This window comes from Ambystoma mexicanum, chromosome 12 (genome assembly GCF_040938575.1).
Source record: "Ambystoma mexicanum isolate Mex_15411 chromosome 12, UKY_AmexF1_1, whole genome shotgun sequence".
NCBI classification, from domain to species: Eukaryota; Metazoa; Chordata; class Amphibia; order Caudata; family Ambystomatidae; genus Ambystoma; species Ambystoma mexicanum.
Window position 1 is genome coordinate 1,090,131,143 of NC_090936.1, and position 6,813 is coordinate 1,090,137,955.

Here is a 6,813-nt window from a genome sequence, read left to right on the forward strand (position 1 = left end):
TGCCCTGGCAAGTTGTACAATCTCATCTAGGGATCTGGTCTTTGGCAATAGTTTCCGGATTCACAGCCAGCAATTGTTTGAGAGCTGAGCGCTTCCTCTGTTGAGTAATGTTCAAAGTCACAGTATTTGGTGCTTTTGCGTAATCGCATGACAGAATTGTCCAATGTTTCACCCTTCTCCTGAGTGGAGGTGTGGAAGATATGGCGTTCGTAATCAATTTCTTAGTGGAGTAAAATAATTGTTTAGTGCGTCAATGATGCCCTGAAAAGTGTCAGTAGTGCTCTCAGGCATTTCAAAAGCAATGTCCCGCACTGTTGGACCCAGTGATTGCATCAATATTACTCTGAGACAGCATTCTTCTCGTACACCATTTGCGTCAATGTAAATGTGAAGCTCCTTGAGCCATCTGCTCCAGCGTGGCACCCGTCTGCTTGTATCAGTTATATCAAAAGATGGAACCGCTTGCAGTTGCAATGATTCATGACTCCCCTCCTCCCTGATGGGTCGTGTGGGTGTGGGGTGAGGTGGCGTACGAGCACAGGAGCTGTTAACATCTTCCTCCTCTGACATGGTAATAGCGTTCAAGAGGGGAATTAACGATGGAAAACAAGATTCCAATGCAATATAAGCAGGCAGAGATGTGCTCCCTCACCTCATCAGATGCGTTGTTGATGGTCCCTCACAGGTTCTGCATGTGAATGGGCTGATAATTTGAGTCTGGCGCTGGTAATCTGGTGTGCCAGGCTTGAGGCTGACAGACCTTGCAGTGGAAACTTGCTGCTGAATGTGTGTGGGTGGTTCCAGTGCCCTTTCTCTGGGGGGAGTGCACCCTTGGGGGACACAATGATTCCTGTTCGTCATCCGCACCATCGGCAGGCTTGCACGCCTTCCCTGAAGTGCGCAAGTAATTGACTGATGTCTGCCACCACTGCCGAATTTCTCGAGCCAGAGTGCTACTGGGTGGGAGAGCGGGAAGCAGAACAGCTCTCACGGCAGCACGAGCGGGTGATATGACCTTGTCGCCATTGCTATATTTTAAATGTGTCAGCACAAAAGAAGCCACTCAATAATGACACAGAGCCAGTTGGGTAATGTGCTGACTTCTTTATCCCTTAATTCTGACTGCTGAGTTTGGCGGTAACCCCGCCTACACATGTGACCAACCCCCGTTGGTTGTCAACATAGAAAGAGGACAAGGCGATGCCTTGTTCTCCATGAACATAAACATGGGACATTACAGGCTGCAGAATGGCGAAGGAGCTCTGTCTCCAGGGAGCCAAACCAGGGGCAGCTGGGGATACCTGGCAGGGTATTGAGTTCTTTCATCGCTGACTCTCTCAACGCAGGCACACCTTTCACTGGAAAACCAACGCATGTCCCTTATTCGTGGGCACCTCACCGCTATCATGTTTGCTTGCTGGCGTATCGAGGAGCCCCCCCCCCCCATTGATGATGAGGCAGCAGGGAAACACAGGAGGGATATTACGCACCCGCTTGATCCCACTTCCTGCCATGATTCTGAACGGCCCACACCACTGCTTTTAGTGTGCTGCAAGACGACTGAGGACATTGAAATGCGTGCCCTGCAAGTGGAAGCAGTCCCGGAATAATAACCACCTGCCCTGTCTTTATTGCTGGCCATTGGGAGAATTCAGACACCTCTGTAGGAATGATTAATGGTGGCGCTGTGAATCTGTTTATTTCCCAAATAAATAAGGTACGTGTGACAATTGTATTCAGATTGTGGTAGGGGGCTGGTGGGTAATATTGAAGATGTTTATGTTTTGATCTCTCTTTGCTACGTCAGGGTTTACAGTGTTGATTTAGCTGAATATGCAAGGAAACTGGTGTTTAGAAATGAAGTGCCATTAGCCAAAATGACACAAATTCTAAAGAGTGTATTGTTTATGGTGGCCACTTGTGGTGGGCTGGCTACAAAGGTTTGTTTGAAACGAAATCTATTGTGTGCAAACCGCTGATTAATAGCTAAGCATACATGTATAATCAAACCCTGGAAACATGTAAAACACATTGTTTGCATTAAGGGGCCACCTTTTATTCATGGGCCACATTGCTATTTTTTCATAAGAGATACATGTAAACTAATCATTTTTTTAAATGACATTCTGGCAAAGTGTATAACAAACAAACAGTATTTTTCAAAAGAACAACAGTAATTCTGTGTCAAACCATCCAATATTATCTTCAAAAAAGAACTTGGGGTGAAGGGGCACGTGTGAAAATATGTTCTAAAATTTAATTTCCCTTGTTGTCTAAAAGCACCATTCTATTCAGTTTGTATGTCAAAAAATGCATCACTGCTTGTGCACAGGCATACTGTTTTCTTTGCGAAATCTGCAGCTGACCTTCACTGACTTTCATTTTCCGAATGTTTAACACAAGCTTTCAAGTTTGAAAAAAGAACTGCTTTGGCGAAATGACTTTCGTAATATGCTCATCAAAGTAACATACTTCGATGAAAAAGTTGTTTTGGAAATAACATAGAACCCCTGGAAGTGCCCAAGCCAGAGCGCCTCCCCTAGTCAGGTACTAAATCCTAGGCCTTTGAGGGTCAGGTGGTGAGACCCTGACCTCAGGAAACATCGTATTTCAAAACCGACAGGTCCCACAACTGCCAGAATGCTGTTTTAGGGGAGCTGGCGAAGTGGGAGCGAAGTAAGAACATTGCACTATGGGACTTGAAGTCCAGAGACATTTCTTTTAATGATTGAACTTTTGAACAAGGCTTTGCACGAAAAGGGGCAGTTCTTACAGGGTGATGGCAAACCAGGCAGAGCAGAACGACAGGCCGAGGCTTAGAACCAAGGTACGGAGAAACCTTGGCTACCCCGGTGAGAGATCGTACCTCTGAAGGGCCTTGACGGTTGCACAAGGAAGCCTAGGTTGAGGCCCAGTGTCAGACGAGGGAAGCCTGAGAGGCCTAGTGGAAATACTGTAAACTTTTTGCACAAAGCAAGAGGGTCCGAGCCTGGCTGAGGGAGACCCAAGTGCAAAGTAAAAGGAGGGTCCAAGCCCGGCTGAGGGAGACTTATGTGGGAAGTAGAACTGTGATGTAAAAGAAGGGAAGTAAGAAATTACTCGGACTCCGACGAGGACTAGAGAGAAGTAACACACCTCTTTTGTGTTTTAAAGGTACCAGCCACCCTCATGGGTGATCGCAGAGTTGGGGAGATGTAGCGGCAGTTGTGGTATCAGCCTTGACTTCAAGATCAAATCCGTGAAAAAAGAAACTGAATGAGCACAGCCAGAAAGCAATGAAAGTCCGGTCTGTGTTAAATGAAACTTGACGGCAACAGTATATGGCGATTGAAGGTTGCACGTTTGCCGATAAGATGCGAGAGAAAGCAAAGCATTGTAAAAAACTGTAAATGAAAGATACAAAGTAACAGAGTGGTCCGGCGAAAGAAGATTGCCCAATCGAAGGTCTCAGTGAAATGTCTGATGCCGTAGAAACGGCGTAAAGAGAAAGAAACTGAGATGCAAGATTTGAACTGTTGTTAAGTTTGATCCTGGCAGAAGGAAACCTGGATGGGAGAGTTATCTTTGAACTTTGAAATTAGTATTGTGCTGAAAACTACATTTACCATCAGGCCTTGGTGTAGGAGAGAAAAAGTGACGTTTGAGGAAAGAAGGTCGAAGTGGTCATGCCGAGGTAAGAGCGAAAGCCTTGCAGTTTTGAAAGTCTTCGTCAGTGGAAGGAAACTCAAACGAGGCTTGAGCCTGACGGAGGGAAACCTATGAAAGTATGATTGAAGTTTGGCGAAGGGAACCCCTATAAATTGTGATTGAAAGGTTTGAGCCCTACAGAGGCAAACCTGTACTGATTTGTGGTAAGGAGACAAACTTTTGTTGAACTGTATTATAAGGAAAATGGTGACCTTGGCTGGAGTGAGAGAAAGCCGAGAGGTCCAGCAGATAAACTAGTGACTTTTCATGGAAGGCCAAGTGAGCCCTGATCCACGAAACAAACTGCATCCTTGTGTCTGAAGCCAGAGTGTGTTGCAAGGTCTAAGTGTGCCACCTTACGATGTGCTACAAAACATGGGGAAGCGAGTCTAGCCAGCCATACTGACATTTGTTTTGAACACTGATTTTCCTTTTTGCATTACACATTCCCTTTACACATTTATTGTATTTAAAAGAGGGCAGGCATTAGGGTTATTAGCATAGTCCATTTTATTTTGACTAAGGACTGACTTGGACTGTATTTTCATTTTGTTTGATGGTCGAGAATACTCCCATCTTAGTTATAGGGCAAGATGGGAAGTTTTCAACCCCTTTTAAATCATCTACAAAACTTTTTAAACTTGCAGCTCTTGTGTCAGTATCTACTTATGATATCATGCCTCCCTCACACTGCACACACCATTGGACATCATAGAGCTTTAAGTGAAATCTGACAAGAGCAGAGTGACGTCATAGAGAAGAGATACTGAGACTCACTAAAACGATATGCAAATACTCAAAGAGTAAAGATGTAACTGAAGTAACAAGAGAAACATGTACTTGAATATGAAGAAATCATATATGCAAAGAAGATAAAGTAACCTGCTGATTAATAAATGTATATACGCAGAAACGCAAGGTAGATGAGACATATAGAAGCTTGCTGCAGAGGAAAGCATAACATGGATAGAGCAGCAATGATGGAAAGATGGAAGTCAGACTCGTATTAAAACCATTCAAGCTACCTCAGAGACAGAACAGGGCTGCAGAGTCAGGAGACGCTGGAAAAACAGCTTTGTGTGAGGAATAAAGAGGAGTCTATTGGCTTGGGATCAAGGATGCTATTTCAAGGAATAATTGCAACGCACAAGGGGAGTTAAAAGGATAAGCCATGTACATAAGACATATTTCTCTTAGATTAAGAGAAGGAGAAAACATCTACAAAAGCCAAGTATTAGATAATTAAAGATGCAGAAAACCTATGTAAAATGGAGCGAGCAAATCTCCAGAGGCAAAGAAGTGTGATGACACCCAGCACAATTTAATAAAATAGCAGTAAATGGAAGGTCGAGATGTACAAATTTGTGGTCTCCTCACACATGATTCAGAAGTTGAAAACAAGGGCTAGTCATTAAACCCAAACGAAGATAACAGTGTGCCTACACTCCCTTAAATGTCCAAGAGCAGAGAGCAGGCTTTGAGGTCAACTAAAATGGAGAAGCCTTAGCTTGGGGCCTGAACGATGAGAGACGATGGACTAATTAGGAAAGTGGGGAGTATTCTGACGTTGTTTGCGGCACCTGAGTTTAATTTTGCTTACGTGCTGCTAACGAGACGAAAGTCCAATGTTGGGAAAGCATGCCAACCAATCAGAGGGTCTATGTAGTAACATGCTATGCAATGTTGTAGAGATCAACCCACATCCATTTTGTCTTCTATAAACAGTACTATACGTATTAAGAGGTTGTCCAAGGAATGCCCACCAGATCAGGGTCAGCCAATGAAGTTATTAACACTTATGTATACTATTGGTTTAAATGTTCCCCTAACCAATCCCTCCCTTCAATAGGTTTTAGTTTGCCAAGTAGGATGATGTCATAAATGACACACATCGAGGTATAAAACCCTTGTATAATCACATTTGGGTGTGAGTGTGTGAATTACTGCCTGTTATTCACCAGATTGCCCTACTTTATTTTATGCTGATAATAAAGTAGTACTTTGCCATATTCTTTGAGTCTGTCCTGTTATTTGGGTCCGAGATCATTATTGGTAATTCCATCTAGCAGAGTAGCAGATATAGGTGGCAAGGACATTGTATAAGTGAACAGAAATGGGACGATGGCCATGGTAGTTATTTATTTAATTTTACATTCGTAGTGCGCACACAACCCACAGGCATCAAGGCGCTGGTTGCATAAACAGGTGGGATGGTGTGATAGAGGGGCCTAGTAGGGAGAGGAGAAAGAATAGAAAGGGCTGTTCAGCTCGTTACATGATTGTCAGTTGAATACGCAGGTTTTTTGTTGTTTCCTGAAAGGCCAGTATGATGGTTCAGTGCACAGGTGCGGAGCTAGAGCGTTCCACAAACGTACAAACAGGCAGCAATGATTGGAAATCTGGAGCCCCCAGCTCTAGTGCGTCTAAAGCATGGGGTGGTCAATCTGTGGCTGTAGATTGGTTTGGTGGATAGATGAGAAACAGCCAGTCAACTTTGAGAGGCAGATCAGAAATGGCGTGTAAGAACTGGAACAAATGCTAAATATGACAAAACACCATACGTCTGGTGCAAGTTATTTATTGTCTTTGTCCATGTGATGCAAGGGTTTGTTTGCGGCTTTCCCAATACTCTTCAGGATGGCTTCTCGTTCGGTTCAATGGTACATACTCTTGATTCACACAAGGTCTCTGGATTCCAACACAAAGGCCTCTGCGTTTCAAACGAATTGTATCTAGGTTCAAACAAATGCTTGTCAACTCAGGTTTTCTGCTTCTTTTCCTTGCCTCCCATGTGACCCCCATGCCAGGTTCTCTGGGTCTTTGTGTGCCGGTACATTCTGCTCAAGCAGTGGCATGATCAATTTCTGGACAATTTCTGGACAAGGTGGAAGTGGAAGCGAGCCCTAGACCTTCCACTAAGAGGCTAGTCACATGAACGTTTCTACGGGTGGGATCAGGGGGTCTACCTCACCCCACAGTCTTGAGGTTGCCACAACAAGGCCATAGCTCAACAGATCAGATCAAACCATATTTTACTTTTCTACACTCATTATTTCTCTTATTAATGGTTTCTTGCAAGCAAATGAAAAAATGAACAATGGTACGAACACATCTCTCACCGTAAAT

At 44.0% G+C, this 6,813-nt stretch overlaps 1 long non-coding RNA gene across 1 annotated transcript; it reads left to right on the plus strand.

Moving 5' to 3' along the window:
* The first annotated feature begins 1,191 nt into the window (after positions 1-1,191).
* LOC138514265 (uncharacterized) lies at positions 1,192-5,696 on the plus strand. Its single transcript, XR_011281904.1, has 2 exons — positions 1,192-1,717; positions 3,154-5,696. It is a non-coding gene; the product is annotated as an uncharacterized lncRNA (long non-coding RNA).
* Positions 5,697-6,813: the final 1,117 nt, after the last annotated feature.